This window comes from Neovison vison, chromosome 6, assembly GCF_020171115.1.
Source record: "Neovison vison isolate M4711 chromosome 6, ASM_NN_V1, whole genome shotgun sequence".
Taxonomy (NCBI): Eukaryota; Metazoa; Chordata; class Mammalia; order Carnivora; family Mustelidae; genus Neogale; species Neogale vison.
In genome coordinates, this window is record NC_058096.1 from 179801808 (window position 1) to 179824630 (window position 22823).

Below are 22823 nucleotides of genomic sequence, written 5' to 3' on the forward strand. Positions count from 1 at the left end.
AGAGAGAGCAAGCACAGGTAGACAGAATGGCAGGCAGAGGCAGAGGGAGAAGCAGGCTCCCTGCCGAGCAAGGAGCCCGATGTGGGACTCGATCCCAGAACGTTGGGATGACCTGAGCCGAAGGCAGCTCCTTAACCAACTGAGCCACCCAGGCGTCCCATAGAATGCATTGTTAATGTACTTTTCATCTTGTAGGTAGGCTACATGCTACCTCATGCTGTAAAAGCCCATGGTTTCTCCCCCATCACTGGGTAGTTTTCAAATACCTTTTAACAGAGGATGCAAACTGCATGGGTATGGATCAGATGGCTGTGTTTTGGCTTCCAACTCTTAAAAAATAATAACATTTAAAATTTTTGACATGTGGCAACACTAGGCTCTCAATCCTATGTAACAATAGTACGTAGGAGGAACACTTACATGCTATTCTGACATGACCCTGTAGATTACTTATTTTCTGACCCGTGGTCTACTTCCTTCATTCATGTTTTCAGTCTGGCTTCTACAGGCCTTTGTTTTTGGATTCTCTGGCTCTCAGAGTTCCTACATCATGAAATGTGCATAAAATCTGAAGAGAAACTCAAGAGTCGGTCTCTTGTCAGGAAAAGAGCACCATATGGAGCTCTGGAAACACTAGGCTCCATTCCTAGTCATACTACCAGACCACCATTTTATCTTGGGTAAGCATCCAAGCCCATTAAAAGAGAGACAGACGAGGCAATCTGTAGATAACTTCAGACTGGAAATCCCATGATTTCCAGTCCCTGTCTCCTTGTTTGCTAGGCTGGCCATCCTTGAACATGCAGGAAATAACCTATGGCAGTGTCACTTGCATGAGACACGGTCTGCCATATTCAAGAATGAGTTCTAGAAGTGCTTATCCAAAAAAAAAAATAATAATAAAATAAATTAAAAAATAAAAAACATCTCAGCCTTGTCCTAAGCAATTATATCTATAAAATGTATTTTATTTATAAGTTACATATTTTTTCATTAACACGTTCATTAAAAAACCTACCTAGATGTTGCCTAAAGTTATCACATATTCCACCCAAAGGTATCTGCTTCACAATTTTGGAAAAACTCCAACGTGAAGTCCAAATTTTATTAAAACAGTTACTTTTGTAGAATTATCAGAACCTTCACCAGACTTCCAAATACGTTCCTAGCTCTACCTTCCAGAATACTTTGAGACTGAAAAGTGTCATATACTTGAAAATGTTTCTCAGGTGAAATATTTTACTCTATCACTTTACATAAACATCTTGACTATCATTTACAAGATATGAAAATGATCTGGAAAAAAAAATACCACTAAAACCATGTTAATCATTCAACCAGCTCTTGAGGAACAAAAATTTTCACCAAGATTTTAGCTTAGATGTATACACTTACACAAGCATCAGTTAGCCTGAGAACTGTTTTTTTCCTCATAATTTAAGTAAGAAGGTTTAAACGTAAAGTCATTTTTCAAGTTTCACATCTCTTAAATGTACTCACATGCCACAAAAGGTACTTTCAACAAGAAATATAATACTACAAGAGAGGTTAACAACAGCAATCAACTAATACCCTTGTGGATTCCTGCTGGGAGGGGTGGAGGGGGACTCCAGGGAAGGACCGTGTCAGTCTAAATCTGCTGCTGTTCTTCTCCCTGAACAACAGCCAGACAGCTGGATGGGAGGAAGAGTCACACACCTTAAATTACCAGATTCACACTTAGCACACACATCATAAAGATGCCAGAGACCATGTTTGAACACATAATTTGTTCTCTTCTGGGAGATGGTGGTTGTTTCCCCCTCTGGTGTCAGGCATGATGCCTGTATGTGGCAACTCTACCAGTCTGAAAGATATATAAATGCACTGAATTCTCAGTTGTGCGTTCTTGCACACGACTGTGTGTAATTAGTGTCATGACTCATTTAGAGGATCATGTGTAGTAGATAAAGGAATTTATCTGAATGTTTGGGAGACCTAAATATATTAATCTCAACACCATACTCAGTTGAAGAGAATTGAAAGGAAATGATTTTAAGAAGTCATTCAGTATTGTGTAGTATTACAACCAATAAAAAGAATTTTAAATTGACCTCTTGAGCTGTCAAAGGATTTAATAAAACTGACCTCCTGGGACTCAGGCGTCCACCCCATGTCCTGCGACAATTTAGGATAACACATATAAACGGTGTGTGGGTATGTCTTGGGAGGGGAGATCATAAACACAGACATTGGGAGAAGGATCCAGACAATTCACTCCCAAGTACATATACAGCTACACAATTTGCATATACACTTGTGTACCAATATCTACCATAGTAAACACAATATCCAAAATAACTACTGCAAAAACCTTCATTGAAATAAGACAGTCTACCTCTGGTACCATAACAATCACTACATTTAAGATAATTATTTTTAAAGCTTGTCAGGGCAGTACATTTAAGTGCCAAGAGTATTCCTTTTTCTCTGTATCTCATCATTGATGTAAATTTCTTAAAAATCTGCACAGTAACTTAACAATACCTATGCCAACTATTTTGGAATTAGTCCCGGTGTCCTTAAACTCAATATGTTTCCTCCCTCACACCATTTTCCTCTGTAGGAAAGCCACATCTCTTTCAACTACAATATACTCATTCCTCTACTTCCTTATTTACATTTTTTTTTCCAGGGCACTCACATTTCTATCCCTTGATATAGGGTTTCCTTCTGGCGAGACTTAAATCTGTCTCCTTTAGTCCCCTTTGCCAACTGCCTGGCACAGGCGGCGTCTCTAAATTCTGTCATATCCTCAGAATCTGTAGCCCTGCATTTTATATCTAACCATAGAAATACTTTATTCCTTTGCAGTTCTTTCTGAATAGCTCTTCTCAGTATTAAATCATCCTGTTCCTTTCTTGAAACAACAGAGAGATTTCATGCTAATATGCAGAAGGACTCTCATTCCTACTTTGGAATATAGGTGAAGACATGCGAAACCATGTACAAAACCCAGAGCCATGTCTAAATCCGATTTACAACTCTACCTTTTTAACTACACAATAAAACAGTCTGAGAAACCACTGGAGCTATTAACTAAGTGATATTGAATTGAACATCTCAAGTCATCAGAAGCACTGGTTTAAATCCAAAAGCAGAGCCCCTGGAGCTGCCTGGTAACTTTATAATCAAGGGTTTGAAAGCCACAAATTATCAAACCTATCTGTCACCATTATATTTTTTGCATAGAAATAGTCCATAAGTACAAATCATTTTGGCCATGGAAGGATGCACGACTATAAAATAGAGAAACTGTGTCACGTTACTGATTCTACTAACAACACGGCCTGCTGCCTGAAAAGCCAGGCTATCTACCCAATATTATGAGATTTGGAAAATTAATTTTATACTCTGCATGGATCACATCAAATATAGTCTACAAGCTCAATAAGGAATAACATTAATATTCAAACTTGAGAGTAGGAAGCCACATATACAGGGATTTCCTAATGGTAAAATTTGAGGGAAAAATTAATATTCTAACTTCCATTTAAAAGCTGCCTTAACACTACTCTGTTCTGGAATAAGAAGTGGAGCCAATCCAAGCTATTACTGTTCTCAAATGGGCACTTACCACCCATCTACAAGTATACTAGTTGTTAAAAATAGAGATAAATATTGTCCACTGTTAGGAAGGATATTAGTCTGTAATTATTCAGTGCCATTCTGGTTATCCGGCCAATGTGTATTTTTATTTCATTTAACAATGAAAGAAGCAAAAAATACTGCCATCCTTGTACTAACAAATATCAATTCTGAAATTAATTTAGCTGCTTCTAGTATTTGTAGTAAAGACACGCAAAGGGAATTTACTCACAATTTGGTTTGAGCACATCAAGAAGCCCAAGACTCATCAGTAGTGAGATTAGTAAATTCGTAGTTTGTAGTTTTTAACTGAGTCTTCACTAGCAATAAACAGTCTGAGATCACAGAAAAAGCACCACAAAGAACATTTTCCATAATTTTTTTTTATCTGACTTAAATTCCACAAGGTTGGTCACTGGTTTATGGTGTCAGGTATATACAGTTGATCCTTGAACAGGATTCATCTGCATAGGTCCCCTTATTGGTGTTTTTATTTTATTTTTTTATAAATATAGTCCTGTAAATGTACTTCTCTTCCTCATGATTTTCTTAAAAATGTGTTCTTTTCTCTAGCTAACTTTATTTTAAGAATACAGTATATAGGGGTACCTGGGTGGTTCAGCTGGTTAAGAGTCTGCCTTCAGCTCAGGTCATGATCCCAGGGTCCTGGGATCAAGCCCTGTATCTGGCTCTCTGCTTATTGGGAGGGCCTGCCTCTCCCCCTCCTCCCGCTTCTCCCTCTTTCCCTGCCTCTCTACCCACTGCCTGCTGTTTCTCCTGATTGTGCTCATTCTCTTGTTCTGTCAAATAAGTAAATAAAATCTTAAAACAAACCAAAAAAGAATACAGTATATAATACATATATATGTTAATCAACTATTTTTATTATCAATAAGGCTTCTGGTCAACAATAAGCTATTGGAAGTTCAGTTTTGGGGGAGTCCAAAGTTTGTGTAATTTTCAACTGTGCAGGGACATATAACATGCAAAATATGTGTCAATCAACTGTTCATGTTATCTTGTAAGGCTCCTGGTCAACATTAGGCTATTGGTAATTAAGTTTTTGGGGTGTCAAAAGTTATACAAAGATTTTTGACTGTGCAGGGGATCAGAGCCCCTAATACCTTAGTTGTTCAAAGGTCAACTCTATTTCTTATTTCTTAACTCTATTTCTTAATCATTTATGGCTTTTCTTTTCTATACTATTAATAAGACTGTCATTTCTTGGGGAAAAATAAAAATCCTTTGGTACATCTTTTTTTTTTTTTTTTAAACCAAGCTCTTTAGTTCTTTAGCACCTACTACATTGAAGTGTACACTCAGTTGTGAAATTGTTTTTGTTTTAATTTTAAAGTAAATATTGTTAGCTTAACACACTTGAATAAGTCCTGTTTAATCACCTCAAATCTATAAGACAAGATATTCTCTTACTTTAGAAATTAATATGAACAATCTAGAAACACATATATTCATATCTATAACTTTCAGGTCCCTTATGCAAAATCATGTCTAGGATTAAGTAAATTTAATACACAACAGAGCAGGACATCATTACATACCTTATTTACACCTTGATGATCTCTCAGAAGAAAAGGAGGTAAACAAACAGATCAAAAGAACAGGCATTCCCAACTTCGTTTCTTTTTGATTTTTTAACAACTCACTAATAAAAATGGGGGAGAGGGAACAGGGGACAAAGGTAAAAAAGGGAGGGAATAGGGATAAAGAGAAAGAAGAAGAAAGGAAGGGACTAGGGAAAGGAGAGAGAAAGCAAAGAGAAAGGAAGAAAAGAAAGAATCCTAGTAATATTTTGCATCAGATGACATTTAAATCACATTTCACTCAGTCCCTGGACAATTTGAAGGGCTTTCCAGGAGTGAGTGAGAGATTAAACTGAAGTGTCATAGGATCACAGACTTCCCTAACCTAGAAAGTATCTTAGAAATCATATCTAGTTTTACAGGGAAATGCTGAGGCACAGAGAGGTAAAGTGGCTTGTTAGAACTTGCACAGCAATTTGAAAGAACTTAACTCAAGCTTCTACAGTTATTGATAATCCATTGAGTAGATTCTTTGATAATGCATAATAGACAAGGCTTGGTAACATTTAAAATCTGCCCAAATTTTCAGGGCTATTAAATTCATTTTTTGTTCCATCATATTCACTTGGAAGTTATTTTAGAGGTAGTTCACAGAGCTTCAACCTGCACCTCACATTTGCTGACCCAACCTGTCACAGAGGGCTGGAGTGCAGTTTGTGAGTAAGGAGGACCTGCTTACAACTGCTTCTGAGGATGCTGTGAAGTCCTCTTTGCGCTTAGCTGTGTCCCCTCTGGGTACAGACAAAACATTTGCCAAGTGCTCACAGCACACACTGCCAGGGGCTTTACTTTCTACTCATGTGCCCCCTGTCAGGATTCCTTCCACTTTGTTCAACCTCAGCACCTTCTTGATCCTGAGGGGGTCCTGTAGTCAGAGTAGCACAGAAACTGTCTACCAGGCATGTTGGGTGGATTTCTATGCACGCAAACATACACAGAGACATACGATCTTTACATATTAAATATAAGACTTTTCCTTTATTACTTACAACATTTTTACATTTATTTTGAAGACCAATTAAATCACCAGAGCTTTAAAATCACCTCTTACAAGGCATATTTAACACCCATCTGACTTCCCCATCTGTCAAACGACCAGACCCTAAACTAACCCTGGAACATCCAATCCCCTTTTCTACAGATGAAGCACAATTAGGGAGTGAGTGTCCCAATTTTTAGAAAATAATCAAAACATTTCTAAAGTAACAGAAGCACACTATAAATCTTGCTAAATCTCCTATAGCTCTGTGGTGAACAGCCACAAAAAATGTTTAATATCATAGGCTGTGAAATTTCTAAATGTTTGAATGGAAAATAAAAATCAAACTTAATTACTTTAGGAAAATACTTCTCTACAAACGGCAAAAATTCCCACCCGACACACACACACACACACACACACACACACAAATCAGGACTACCTTCTCATAATTTTAAACAAGACCACATCTTTGCAAGATCATATCCTTGCACTAGTTAGAAAAACACCAACAATTTTTGTTTTTCTAAAAAAGAGCCGAGGCTTCCTCAGTAACTATCGCCTGCAAAAGTCAGCTCGGTTTCAAAAGGCATGATGCCATTCTTTTGTTTAGAGGAACTGTAACCATCAAAACCACTTACATACATTTCAGATTTGAGTGATTCACATCCTTCAACACACTTGTTTTTGGGTTTTGTTTCTTTTTTCCCCCCAGAAAACAGACTTCTCTGCAAGGACAGCCTTGGGACTGTTCGCTACCCAGAGGTTAACACAGCCATTCTCCTTTTGCTCCATCTGGCCAGATGTTAAACTTTCTTTATTGGCTTGTTACCTTTTCCCTCCAAACCTCAAGCCCTCAAAACTCCTGTGCTCATGTAGACAACCATCTATTTTGAGTCCTTTCTCCCTTGTATCATTCCTTTCAACCAAATCTAATGAGAACAAACTCTGTCTCCACCAGTGAGACACTTCTATACTTCACAGCCTGTGGTTTTTCTCTGCTCTGAGAACTTACTGTCTATTCAGGAAAATTGTATTTCCACTCTGGAAATTACAGGATCCTCTGGCTCCATGGTCTCAAGCTCATTGAGGGCACTTTGAGTCCCCTTTTCAGGTATGAATGATGTCAATTTCATTTTGGCCCATACCAGCTCTGGCCATTGGTTCAAGCTCAAGCCTCTTATATTCAAATTCTATTCTTACAACAGCTCAGTTGTTCTATGTTCAATCCAGGAAGAAAAGTGTGATTTATATTTAGGTTAGGGAAACCCAGACAAAAAAAATCCACATATCCCTTTCCTTAGTGATAACAATCTTTAATTTCACTAAGCCATTGATCATTTGAGAGACACCATGCAAACATTATCAACAATATTAATTTCTAATATCATTTTCATGACCAATTCATCTTGCATGGATAACAAATATTAATTTGATAGACTGTATTTGGAGACACATGAAAGATAAATGAACTCAGATTTGAAAATCTTTTTTTTTTTTTTGGTTTTAATTAACATTACTTCATAAACAGTGGCACATTCAAAAGCAAAACTGAGCTAAAGAATAGACTCTTATTTTGAAACACTGAACCTCGGCATGAAAAAGGAGATATGCAATTTATATGTGCAAATATTCCTAATATATTACTCCCACTCCCCACCCCTGGCAAAGTTTCTAAACAGCATGCAACTGAAAAACAGGAGAAACTTTCCTGTTTCTGCCTTTCTTAGTGGCAGCAGAGAGCCGCAAAATAAACTATCTTAAACAAATTCTGGAAATAATGACACACTCTTCTTTTATACAGAAGTGCGTGTCAGATGATCTCTTTACGTATACAATACTTTTACTTACATTTTTCTTGCAATAGCCAGAGATACAGAAGATAAACATATGCTCTAACCATCCTGAGCACCACAGACAATACAGTCATGCTTCCAAATTAAAAATAAAACCAAATATTTTTAACTTCTATAAAAGCATTCTGAAAGGTCTCTTATTTTCCTGTATGAATAAATTATAAAAGAGATCTGACAGAAACAGCAAGCTCTAAACAGATTACACTCTGTCTCACCAGCTTGATTCAACAAAGAGCGATGGAATAGAAAATCAAATGCAGCTTGCAAAGTCACATTCACATGGAGCTGTAGGGAGAAAGAGGGGGAAAAAAAACCTGATACTTACAGACTGTAAAGTAAAATGTCCCAGTTTCGCTTTACATGTTACAGCAAATCAAACAGAGATTTCAGCTCTCAGCAAGTCCCTGCTTCCACTACACTGATCATCCACGCAGAACAGGCCCTTATGGATTGCTTAGGCAGCTGGGAGATAATGGGACCATATTCTCAGCTGGGACTAGAGATGCTGAACTGCTCTCCGCTGCGTGCTGCATGGCTCTCAGCCAGCATTAATCAAGGAGGACCCAGCTTCGTGGCTGTGTTCCCCAAAGGATCGACATAATTAGCGCATGAATCAAAGACGCACACTGGGAGAATCACACACATTTCTAACTGGCTCTGCTCACATTGAACCTGATTAGGAAATCAAGTTGGTTCCCCGATCAAATGTGTTCAACCTTTCAAAAATAGAGAGACTCACACAGCTGTTTATAGATTTCAAGGGAGGGGTAGAGATTAAGGTTTCTTTCCCAATGGGCAATTTATGTAATTCCTCAACTATAGAACATAATTACACTGATTGTTTGGTACATATGGTGGATTTGTCCTGTGATTTGGTTTGTCTGTTAGGGTTTTTTTGTTCTGTTTTCTTTTGTTGTTGGTTTTGTTTTTTCTTGTTTATTTGTTTGTTTGTTTTTGTTTCTGTTTTTTTTTCCTGCTCCCAGGAAGGTTATAGGCTGCAGCCTCATTTCCCCTGTGGAGTTTCTGAGACATGCAATTGTAGATCCTTTGCAGGTCTAGACTTTGGGGAGACTAGATGGACTAAAGATGGTTTCTATGATTGCATTTTATGTCCCCAAAGATATGCATCTTCTTGAGTTCTGGCTGTCCAGCTTAGTCAAAACAGGGTCTGGCATAGTACTTGGGACACCAAGTATTCTAAAAGGAACTGCGATGTTGTTGACTGTGCTTCCATACCTGAAAGAATGCTCATCACTTGTCCACAGGGTGATGCACTCAAGAGCTGCCTAGCAGCTGCCTGTAGACAGGCTGGGTTTGGCAAAGAGATTTTAGTATTTGAATGTGAACTTTTTTTAAAAAAAATATTTATTTGACAGAGAGAGAGAGAGCACAAGCAGGGGGAGCAGCGGAGGGAAAAGGAGAAGCAGGCTCCCCGCTGAGCAGTGACCCTATGAGTCCCAACTCAGTCCCAGGACCCTGATTGTTTGGGATCATGACTGGAGCTGAACACAGATGCTCAAATGACTGAGCCACCCAGGTGCCCTGAACACGAACACGTTCAAACAGAACCCCAAAAATGGTGCTGCTACACTTTTGCCCAGAAATGCCACCTGCTAGACTCTGCAGATTCTTCTTTAATGTAAATTTGACCTCAGTTAAGCAAATGTGAGTTAGGGATGTAAAACATTCCATGTGGGAGAAAGGAGCCTGATCTCTTGTGTCACTCCTTAAAACGCTGTAATCAAGGCACCTATGAGGTAATTTAAAGTGCTATACACACACAGCGACTAGAAGTTAATGAGCCTGTGTGATAAAGGGGCTAGGGGGATTCAGGGAGCCAGAAAACCTAAGCTGTAATTCTCACCTTAGGACACTTTGCCTTTCTGAGCCTCAGTTTTCTTATCTGTGTAATAGGGCTTGGTCCACACCTTTGAGGGCTCTCACAGGTATAACACTCTATTTGTTCTAAGAAATAGAAAGCAGAGCTCCACTAGATTACACTTCTAACAGTAACCAGAATAATGGGAATAAAATAAAGGTATACTTAAACAAACAAACAAAACAACAAAAACAAAAAACCTGTCCCAAAGGCAGGAGCTTCCATTACCTTTCTGGGTCCCATGATAAGTTGGCTAATAAGCAGCAGTTTTAGAGAACGGAAGGCATCCTGATTATGAAGTGTAAGTAAATTATAAATGTGTGAAAGAAAAAAAAAAGGCTGTTCAGAAAATTATTTTATCTAATTCTATACTAATTATGTCTATCTGTCAGTAAAACTGGATGAAAAGCTGAAAGTCCAGGTAGATGTTTGTCTTCATGAGCCAAATGCCAGAGTACAACACTTTGTAGGGAGTCTTTTTATATTTAATTGAATTACTCCCTCTTTCTTATGTTCCTACTATTTGAAAGTAAAGAAAGGTATGGCTTCTCTTCACATTGTCCGTTACCTCGCTTTTGTGAAAAATGTGTATCAACAAGGTCAAAATAACCCAAGCTATCCTAGGGTTTTGGTACTGGCCTTAGGGAAAAAACAGGAAATTGATACTTTTATAATCCCTTACTCAAGAACCAGAAAAGTAACTCACTCCAATGACAGAGGATCTCGTGGAAAATGCATCCTGCCAGACCTTTTCATGTCCATTACCAACTCAGTTATTCCAAATCAGATCCAAGGCCTCAAGGTGATTCACTGTCAATAGTTAATAGCAATAAAACAAAGTGTAGGATGATGAAACAGTATAATTACACTTTTCAAAAATTTTACTCAACTTTTGAGTAATTTTTTGTTGGTTCAACATGATTCGTAAGTATTTTCAATCCAATTTCTCTAAGATAATCTGTTTCCTTATTTCCTTAGGTATTGCTGCAATTCGGCATAAGTTATAAAATGACTGGCATAAATTTCATGTTTGTTATTTTTATCTGGCTCATTATTATTGAGACTTTAGCACGTCTACTTCACGCAGCTTATGTGAGGTGCTGACAAAAATAGGTTAATTAAATAGCAATTGTGCATCTCAGTCATATTAGCAAACATATTGCTGAAGTAAATGAAAAAAGCAGCAAATTAAAACACTAACGTGTTTATTCAGTGGTACAGTCGAAATAAATAGTTTAATTGGTTTTAAGTTCTATTCAATCCCTGTTTGGCTGGTAATTACTTTGATTCATCTTTGATTATGATATGTAATAGATTCACTTTGACATCATGTGATTTGCACTTGTTTCTAATGGTAGGTGATAATTACTAACTAAAAATTTCTGACTTCCATCAATTCTTCATACATTTCTCCCCTGAGATATACCATTTAAAATATGAAGTGGTTTATAATAAAAGCCTAAATCTGGAAAATGTCTGGTATTTTTTTTTCCTTTAAGGTCAAAGCCAACATTAATGTCAAAATAAATATAGCAAAGAGGAAGAGAAAAAGAAAAATGATTAGCAACTATAAACAAAAGAAACTGTCTTCACAGAGATAGTATAACCTGATCTATTACCTCACAATGTATTTCAGAAGCCAAAATATATACAGAGATTGTTTTAGACTTTGCATAGAAATTGCAAGAAACTGCATCTCTGTGGGACTCTGAGGAGTCTGCAATTTTAACAACACTCTTGTCAAGGCTAATAAGAACCTGGGGAATGGGGCTCCTGAGGTCTCTTTCTGGCCATAATACAAGATTCAGCAAGTTAAACACAGCTCTGAGCCTCAGCAAATCTAGGGGCAAAATGAAAGTTATGGCAATAATTTCCCGACAGGTTGAAACTTAATCAATATTTTTTAATGTTTTGGAATCTTCAACAGTAAGTCATCTGATAGGCATACAACTGCTCATTGTTTCTTCTAGAAAGTGATCTTATTTCCTATTCCTTGCCTCACTCACTAAAAGCCAGAGTCAAAAGCTAAGACAACTGTGACATTTCTCCAGCTGAGAACAAAATTTCAAAGGAATGAATGGTTCAGAAATCACTGCCCAGGGCACCCATTGGAATGACAATCAAAGCAGCTTGACTGGACTTTCTTTTCCAATCAAAAGCAATGGGGCCAGTAATAAAGTAATCAAGGAGCAAGACAAAAGTATGGATCCACATGAGAAACTCTGTGGCCTTATTTGTTTTCCAAGAAGTAATCCAATTCCTATAACAGTGACTCAGAGAGAACAGGTTCACAAAATTAAAACAGTCTATGGAAAAAAAAATCCATTTTATCTATTTATCTTCTATTTATTTATTTATAAGATTTTATATATATTTATTTGACAAAGAGAGACACAGTAAGAAAGGGAGCACAAGCAGGGGGAGTGAGAGAGGGAAAATCAGGCTCTCCGCCGAGCAGAGAGCCTGATGTGGGGACCCTGGGATCATGACCTGAGCAAAAGACAGAAACTGAAGTACTGAGCAACCCAGGTGCCCCCAAAATAGCCCATTTTAAATATTATGTAACAATGACATAAAATTGGTCCATGAGCTAGATAAAAATATTACACGCCTCAATATTTATCTGCTACAAATTGCTCAGGCATGTGGAGTAACCATTAACAAAAAATGTCTATTAATTGAAGCTGTGCGCACACGTGCGTGTCTATGGGTGTGCACGTGTGTGTGTGTGTGTGTGTGTGTAGAGAGAGGGAGAGAGGGAGAGCAGGGAGAGACAAATTATAGAAAAATGGTTTTGTAAATGGTATTTCTCATTGACTTTCTGGGGTAAAACTGATTTATCCTTATTATATTGGCTAGAGAACACATAGAGATTCTCTTATCATCTAAAGAGAAAAAAAGCCCTTTACTCAGAAGACTCTGGTTTTCCTTTTAACAAAGAGAGAGGCTTTGAAAGACTGGTTTTTAACTGCCACAACGGAGGGGGTTGGTGGATGCTACCAGCATCTAGTGGGTGGAGGCCAGGGATACTGCTAACCATCCTATAATGCATAACCAACTCTGAATAAAATTATCTGGCCTGAAATGTGAATAACAGCACATCTGAGAAACTATGACCCAAGGGAACCACGTGGGATCCTCATAGAACTCCTAGGAATTCAGAGCTGAGATTAAAAACCCACCAAGTTTAAATGGCGTTGCTCTAAGTATAACTGTAGTAGCAATGCTAAACACTGTTTTGACTTGGAAGTAACTTCAGACTTTTCAATACGCTTTCACAAAAGTTATGCAGTATAATAAGCTAGTTCTAAAACCAATGAAGTACTGTAATTCCAAGTCTATCAGTGCAAACAAGCAGGGCCTTAGAACAACTAACCAGAGGCAAGGTCACTAAAAAAGTCAGATCCTAACAAGTACCCTATATGGCCCTAACCTTCCTGTCCTGCTTCTCACAAAACAAAATAGAACAGATAAAAATGATCTGATCTCAATCCACTGTATGTTACCCTTTCCCACCAGACCCTGCCATGGGAACCAAAGAAGACAACTCTTTAGCTAGTTAATTCCATCTAATTCTGTATATGTGTTTTCTTTCTATCTCTTTGTCCCTAAACAGATGGACATCCTTTTCTATGTTCCCATGTCAGGAATCTGATCTTACTCTTGAAATAGAGTTTAAGTAGAGAATTGGGATTAAATGCAAACATGCTTCAATTTATGGACTTCCATTAAGAACTCAGTTTTTTAAAACTCTTGTTTACTTACTCATTCAACAAAAATTTACTGAGCACCCACTAAATTCATTGTCCATTTAAATTACTGGGAAGAGAAATAAAATCTCTCAGCATCTGCTTTCCTTACAAACTTCATGCATTTATACTCTATCCCCTACATCATCTTGTCTGGCTCAGAAAAAGTTTACTGCATTTCTCATCATCCACTAAGGTCATTATTATTTATAATCAGCTTTATCACTAATGTAGTGCCCTGTAGACTCTTCAGCTCTGGTGCTGAGCTCTTTTGTTGGCTCCAGGGAGTGTAGGCGCTAGGTAGATGGCAGGAGCTTTTCATTTTACTTGTTGGCATCCCTTCCATCAACTGCAAAAAGCCCTGTGCAGGCTTTTACAGGAGGAGACTTGGATCACCTCTGTTTCTTAAAGAGAAACTATCTCCCCTTAGATCTGTTGCAGATGGAACAACATGAGGAAAAAGTTGTTCAAGAAGTAAGACCGGCAGAAAGAGAACTAAATCCAAAAAAGGTCTCTATTTCTTAAGATTATTACAGTGTTACATTAGAAGAAAAGTGAGTAACTGATTACATTAAGCAAAGTCTGTTCTTAACATTTCATGGAGTGTGAAAGAGGAATAAGATGCCTTACTTCTTTTGTACATGCTTTAAGAAGATAGGTTACTGTTTTTTTCCCCCCAAAATGTATCCCAGATACAGAGGAACGGGCTTAATTTTAGAACAACATGAATCAGAGATTAAGGCAGAATTCAAGACTCTCTTTAAGTAGACATTTTAAAAGTTCTTTTCAGGGAAACCACTGTCTAAATTCATATCCTTCTACCTTTTTTGTCAATATGGTATAGAAATATCGAAAACAAATGACAAATATAGCAAACTCAACCTTTAATTCTAGGAATCGAGAATCTGGGTAGTCTACATGATATAGCCACATAATCACATGTAATGCTACAGTATAAATCCACCCTCATGCTAAGTGATATATTTAGTTGGTTCTCTGCAATTTCAAAATAAATTTTCTTACTGCTTTGGTGGGTGGGTGGGGGAAGATATTACAGATTTAATTCTGAGCAGTGCAGAATATAGAAGGATGGCTTCTGTCCAGAGATATATATTTTTTCTGCCATATACTATCATTATTTCAGGTGCTTATTATGTGTCAGAATCAGTTACACATTTTCTAATGATTATCTACTTTAATTTTCACTACAACCTTGTGAAGTAGATGTCTTACTACTCTCATTTCATAGATAAAGACACTGAGAACCAAGAATGTTGAATAAGTTGTCCAAGGGCTCATATCTAATATGTAACAGATTTGGGTTTTCTAAAACTTTATCATGTGGAACATTTATTTTTCTTTGTTGACAATATTTTCTTTTCCAATCATGTTCACATCTGAAAATGATCCTCAGTGTGTTTGCCCAGAGTAAACCAGTGGTTCTAAGTTTGTAACTTTGAAACAAGCTGGTATAAAGTAAAGCAAGTATATTAAACCTTTAAACTGTTGGGTAAGGTTGACCTAGAATTACATATAAAATGTAATAACTTTGGACAAAATTATATAGAACACTCAGTTTAAAACTTATTATCTGGATTCCCCATTGGCCAAAAAAATTTCTTGAAAAATTCCAAACTTACAGTAAAGTTGAAAAAATAGTATAATGAATACCTATATGATTATGACTCGGAACTAATGGAAAAATTCTGATACTTGCTTTCTCTTTTTATTTCCTCTCCTCTCCTTTTCCCTCTTTTTTTTTTTTTAAAGGTTTTATTTATTTATTTGACAGAGATCACAAGTAGGCAGAGAGAGAGGAGGAAGCAGGCTCCCTGCCAAGAAGAGAGCCCAATGCAGGGCTCCATCCCAAGACCCGGGGATCACGACCCCAGCCGAAGGCAGAGGCTTTACCCCACTGAGCCACCCAGGCACCCTCCTTTTCCCTCTTTCCTTCTCACTGTTATACTTATTTTTTTTCCGAATCATTTAAAGGAGCAGATATCTTGGTACTTTATTCTTAAATAATTCTCTACAGAATTAAACAAATAATTTTTTTTTAGCTTTACTGATGTATAATGGACAAATAAAACAGTAAGATACTCTAAGTGTACAATGTGATGATTCACCAAATGTTTTTCCAAAGAAAAAAGATTCTCACCTACATAACTACAAAGCAATTAACCAATCCAAGAAATCTAACCTTGACAAAAAACTACCATAATTTATTATATTTTCTATGTGTAAGTGACATTGTGTTCTCAGTGCACTGCATTGGGGGATAGGTATTGTCAGTTTGTCCTGTTGGTAGTATTAAATTTAATCACCAGACTCCTCTCTTATAAATATAAGATTTATTGGGGCGCCTGGGTGGCTCAGTGGGTTAAGCCGCTGCCTTCGGCTCAGGTCATGATCTCAGGGACCTGGGATCGAGTCCTGCATCGGGCTCTCTGCTCAGCAGGGAGCCTGCTTCCCTCTCACTCTCTCTGCCTGCCTCTGCCTGCTTGTGATCTCTGTCTGTCAAATAAATAAATAAAATCTTTAAAAAAAAATATATATATATATAAGATTTATTTATTTATTTATTTTTGATATTTTGTTTATTTCTTTGACAGAGAAATCACAAGTAGGCAGAGCAGCAGGTAGAGAGAGGGGGAAGCAGACTCCGTGCTAAGCAGAGAGCCCCATACGGGGCTCCATCCCAGGACCCTGGGATCATGACCTGAGCCAAAGGCAGAGGCCTTAACCCACTGAGCCACCAGGTGCCCCCTCTCTTATAAATATAAAGATATAATTTTACTTTTGCAACTAGTAAGTAGCAATTGGAGAATAATTTTGAGAATATATGGGCATCATAGTCTCCAATAGCCTTCCATCTGGTGATTTTAGCTTATATTGATGAAACCTGACTGATCAGTTTTTGCAACGATGGTTACAAAATATCTGGAATTGTAAACCTCAATAATCAGCCAATTTCTTTTTTTAAAGGATCCCAAAGCACTCACTTACCCCTCTCATATAACATCAGAGTGGTGGTAATGGTTGCCATTCAAAAAATACTGTTTCTCAAGTTTTCTTAGAGATCAAAGCCAATGACAACTCATCAAGCTAGTTATGAAAATTTCCAGAGAACATGAAGATAGGCAGGAAAATATGAAAATAATCACTCTTTTTAAGAGAAAGAGGGAGTCTGTCAGGATAAACCCAGATATCACTCTTCATAGTAATGTCTGAAGTTGATTAATGAGACATCCTTCTCCATATCTACTAATGCTACATGAATCAGAGTAGAATCACTTTCAACTTCTGCAGAATGTACTCTATATTAAGGAGCTAAAGGGTTCCTTTCAGAAATTTTAAATTGTGCCATTTATTGATCTCCAAACCATTCTATTTTGTTGTAGCATTTTTCACCTGGGAATGAATAAAAAAATGAAAATCCCTGGTTGAAATCCATTCTCCACATGGAAGTCAAAGTGTCCTTTCCAAAACAGACATCTAAACACATTATCGTCCTGTTAAAAATCTTTCAATGGATCCCTGTCAATTGCCTGGGAAAACTCAAACAGTCCAATTCGTACAAAGTTCCCTTTCTAATATCCTCATTTGCCTGATGATTGTACTTTATATTATACTCATCAATCAGGATTTTTCCCTTTCTTGAAAATTTCATGGTATTTTTTTCTCTCCATACAAATATATTATTTCCTTTGCCTATAATGCTTCCCTACTCCTATAAGCTTCATCAAGAAATATTTTCAATGTTTTAGAGAACTTAAATACAAAATATCAAACCAAAAATCTTTTAGAAAAACTCTAAGAGAGAATCTTTAGGACCTAGGGCTGGGCAAAGCGTTCACAGACTTGATATGAAAAGCACAGTCAATAAAAGGAGAAACGGATAAACTGGATCTTATCAAATTAAAAAAATTAGCTCTGAGATATGCTCTGTTAAGAAGATGAAAACACAAACTTTACCCTGAGATAAGATATTTGCAAACCACATATTCATTAAAGGATTAAAATCTGTAATATATGAAGAAATATAGGACTAAACAAATGAAAAAAAAAATACAGTTAGAAAATGGGCCAGAACCCCCCTCCACCACCACAAACAGACATTTCACTGAGAACGATAAATAGATAAGAATACGAACGGATGTTCATTAGCTATTAGGAAAATGCAAACTAAAATCATAATGAGTTATAATACACACCTGTCAGAAAAGCTAAAATTAGAAAGTAAGAAACATTAAATGTTGGGGAGAATGTAGAGAAAATAAATAACTAACACATAGCTAAGAGGGATATAAAATGATACAGACACTCTGGAAAACATTTTGGTAATCTCTGAAACAACAAAACTAAAATTACCATAAACCCCCAAACTGCTCTCCTGTTATTAACTAATAAGTTGCCACAAATGCAATCAACATTCCCTAAGCATCTATCAAGTTCCATGTAGTAAACATATATATTTGTAATAAGTAAAATATAAAAATAAAATAGGAATATTTAATGACTTATCTTCATATTCATATTTCATTATATAAACAACTTTTTATCAATATTGACTTAGTATATTCCAATGGAGAATTTGAAATTATTTCATCTGTTTCTACTTTAAAGAACAACTGATCATTGGTAGCATGGAAATATAGACAGAGGGAGAGAGAACCAGTGGAAAAGTAAGTAAATGAAAAGATTGAGTGCTGGTGAGTCAGACAAACAGATGACAACAATTACAGCACTTATATCCTGTGGAGGGAGAAAGACAATAGATAAGTAATCAACAGGGAAATTAAATAATTGTAGATTCTATAAGTATTCTATAAGAAATAAGAGTCATAAGACAGAGAATAACAGAATTTGGCACTTCAGTATTCAACATGGTTGGTGAGATCAGAAAAAAGTATTAAATAAGTTACCATTAAAAGTAACATTAATAGAAAACATGTGAAATTTTTATATGCCATAGTGGTGGGTTATAATATCCACCAGCATCTTATCAGAATAAACTCACTCCAACTCCCAAATCCCTTCAATGTGGCTTCTGTTTCCTCTATGTGTACACTCATGAACAAAGGACACTAAATTTTTCAAGGTGTCAATGTGAGAACCACTGACAGTGTTTATGAAAATGTACCAAATTGGATTTTCCAGACATAATGATGAACTAAATCATTTGAAGGTGCAAATGCTATGGAAATACAACCAATGGGGTATAGATTTTAGATATTCTGGAACTAGTTCAGAAGGATCTGAAACATCAAGTTAAGAATTGTATATCTGGGGTGCCTGGGTGGCTCAGTGGGTTAAAGCCTCTGTCTCCGGCTCAGGTTGATCCTGGGGTCCTGGAATCGAGCCCCACATTGGGAATCTCTGCTCAGCAGGGAGCCTACTTCCTCCTCTCTCTCTCTTTGCCTGCCTCTTTGTCAAATAAATAAATTAAATCTTAAAAAAAAAAGAATTTTATATGTGATTCATAAGGGAAGATGACTGTCCATTAAAGTCTTTGGATTATTGGTGATAAAAATGATGACCTCAAAAAGTAGTAAAGAAATACAATGAAATACATGTGTAAAAAGAAGGAAGCATTTATTACCCATGCCACATGTTCCCCTTTGGAGGGATAATGGTAGAATAATACTCTTGGACTGTTCCCCATGAGTATGGAAGAAGAAATGGGACATAAGCACCTCGTCTTCTTCTATTATCTCTTCAGAAACCTATACTTCTGAAAGGGTGCCTTCTGTTCTGCTTTCTGACCATGTAGCACAGAGCCAGTCCTTTGGAAACAACAACAGTTGTCCAGGTGTACAAGTAACTGGATGGATAAATCTGTTTAATTCAGCGGTGAATTACTGCCACTATTTCAACAAATCTATGCTATATTTCCCCTTTCTCAGCAATAACTGCTGTATTTTTATTTCTATTAGTGTGATTGCTAAGTATGTCTCCTAATTGATTCTAAATTTTTCAGGGAAATAGGGCATTGTTCCTAAGCCTCCTAAAATCCCCAGATAGGTTTTTCATGGGATATCTACGAATTTACAATATCTCAGTTAAAAATGAAATGAACTGATTAAAAGCAAACAAGTTTAATTAAACTAAAATTTTATATAAGCACATACGATGTAATCAAGAATAAACAGCTTTCTTACTGGTAGAATTTTGCATTGCCAATATATTTTTTGGGATGACATGACAAAGTAGAGTTTGTATCTTAAGGAAATATTCAATTAACTTTTCTTTCTTTTATAATTACTACACAGAATGTATAGTGTGGTAACAATGGATATTTCTTAAATAGAAATTGCTTATACCTTTTAAAATCTAACTTTTCTGGGAAAGCCCACACACAACTCTAACTTCCATCATCATCTGGATGGTTAGGGACAGAAGATAAGTGACAAGATCTGCATTTCAACCATGTATTGTAGATTACCATCTACTTTGTCTCTGTGCCATATTCTAATGGCTGAACTCAGGATCAGGTTGGAAGCCCTTCCTGTATTCTAAATTTATATTCTAAAATTACTTTTAGAGACTGAAGTTTGCTATTTTTTAGACCTGGGTTTAGTATGCAATACTAAAATAAGCAAATGTTTTTCATGGATTAATTCATTTATTAAGTATTTATTGAATAACTCATATGTCTAAGTGGCTGAGGATTTAATGCAGGTCTAGGCTTGACACTTGCTTTCTAGGAATTTGAGGACCCATAGAGAAGTATAATCATATAGATAAGTATTTTAAGAGAGTATTTATTAAAGTCCTTTGGGAATTTAGAAAAGGAAAAGATTATTTCCTACTTGACACTTTAAAAAATGCTTTGAGGAAGAAGTGGTGTTTAAAAAAGAACTTGAAATATCTGTCAATTTTAGACATTCAGAGATTGCTATTAAATGTTGATTATGATGGTGAAGAGAGGACGTAAGACAATCTTCTATTTTAGCTGCTCCACAATAAAAGAGGTCCCCTTCTAAATAAGTATCACTTTCCCATTCGGGGCATGGTCTCTGATATCTTGATTTTTTTTTAGGATTTAAAGGACTATCTCTCTGAAAACCATTTGTACGCACAATTACATTTTTAAAATAAAATATCAAGGAATTCACAGACTTTCAGTTAAGAGATTCTGCTTTAGATCAAGAGAATATTTTAAATAAATAATATACTGCATATAAATAGTATCTTACATTTTTTCCAAGACCTTTTACATTACTACAATATGAAGTAGCAGTAAGGGCTTTATCATTGCCCCTATTTTTCATATTAGATGAGATATAGAGAAATCAAGTAACTCTTCCAAGATTAAGAATTTCTTTGCGATTTTCTGGGATTATACCAGTACTGATTATAATGCCTCCTTAAGCTGCTGAAATTCTTCATTTTTATCATTCTTTTGAAACTTTCCTTATTCAAACTGGTTCGATTACAATGAGAAAAAAAAATCACAATGATAACTCAAAATAAAAAGAAGTTCATTTCTTTTTTTAAAATTTTATTTATTTATTTGAAAGAGAGAGAGAATGAGAGAGAGAGCATGAGAGGAGAAAGGTCAGCGGGAGAAGCAGACTCCCTGCTGAGCAGGGAGCCCGATGTGGGACTGGATCCCCAGGCTCCAGGATCACAACCTGAGCTGAAGGCAGTCACTTAACCGACTGACCCACCCAGGGGCCCAAGAAGTTCATTTCTTACTCACAAGGTGGAAAAATTCCTAATAAGAAACATAGGGCTGGTATAAGAGTTTCACAGTCATCAATTAACCTAGGTTTCTTTTCTCATTCCCCCTTTTTCCTGCCCCACTGTTCTAGCATTACATTAATCAAGATAACCTCTTAGTCCATGATAGTTTCTAGAGCTCCAGCCATCACGTCTATGTTCCCAGCAGTGGAAAGAAGGAAGTAGAGCAGAGGACTGGAAAGCACAATTTCTAACTACATTAACTCTCATGGAAGAGACTTCTCAGAAGTCCCTACAAATATTTCTGCTTATATTACATTGGATAAAGCTCAGTTACATGGTCATATTAGTTGCAAACATACCAGCAATTACAGTATTTTATCTAGGTACACTGATGCCCTAAATAAGACTGGGGTTCTGTTATTAAAGAACAAAGTAAGAATGGATATGATTGGCAAATAGCAGTCCTTCCCATAATCACTACCCAACACTAAATGCTAAAGGCAACAATAAAATTGTGATGGTAGAAACCAATGAATGAGAATTCTGAAGATGTGATTTCTGGTTGATGAGAAAATATCAACTAGATCTGTGTGTGGTTTGCATTTCCTGATTTGTAAAATAACAGAAATTGGAGACTAGAGGGCCCCTCAGGTAGCTCCAGCCACTAAGGTTTTAAAATAGCTAAAATAAATGTTACCTCATTACCTTCTGTCATTTTCTGCTATGTTGACTACCCCCACATCTGAAAATAGTGTAATTTAGACTCTGTAAGGATAGTAGAGTAGCTCCATTGACTGGATTACATTAGAACAGATATTCACTGAAAGAAAAAATAAAGAGTAAGAAAGAATTTTTATTGGGAGTTGAGCATAGATGGCAACTTTTTTATCATCTTGCTACCAAGAGAAAGATACTATATATTATCTTCTTGCTATTTGGGGTGGGGAAGGGAAATTCACAATCAAAATGAAATGTTTAGACTTATAATTTAAGAACTTTAAGATTCTAACATTAAAATGTGCAGCTGCATATAAAACCGATCATTTATGCAAGTAAAATATTCAATCAGTAAAAAACAGCTCTTAATGCCCCCAGGATAATCAATATTTTTATACCTATTTAACAATATAACAATGGAGTCTTTGCGTCGTCTTCCTATAAAACCTGATAGAATGAAAAGACTACAGAATACTGTTTGAACTTAAATTGCCACCATACTTCAGATTCGTTAATTAGGATACAAGCATGTGGTTCTTTCTGAGTATTACCGAAGAAGGCAGCTAATTCACATTTATCTGCTTCATTGTTTTTCTCTTTCATTTATTGCTGTTTCTTAAATGGAAGGACCCAGAGTGTCGTAAAAAGGAATTAATAGAAAACTAAGTAGAAAATTTAATAATGAGCCAAATCGCTGACTTTTTTTTAATTATTTCACCAAGGAGA

At 36.5% G+C, this 22823-nt stretch overlaps 1 protein-coding gene across 4 annotated transcripts in view; it reads right to left on the reverse strand.

Moving 5' to 3' along the window:
• Positions 1–22823, reverse strand: part of CNTN4 (contactin 4) — a 952026-nt gene that overhangs the window by 547883 nt on the left and 381320 nt on the right. The window contains exon 1 of one of the 4 annotated variants that reach the window (XM_044253130.1): positions 8389–8788. The exons of 1 other annotated variant lie outside the window; for it this stretch is intronic. The gene's annotated coding sequence lies outside the window, so the exon portion shown is untranslated. Of the gene's footprint in view, positions 1–8058; positions 8118–8278; positions 8295–8388; positions 8789–22823 lie in introns of those variants that run through there. 2 more of the 4 variants (XM_044253132.1, XM_044253131.1) reach the window with 2 other exon arrangements.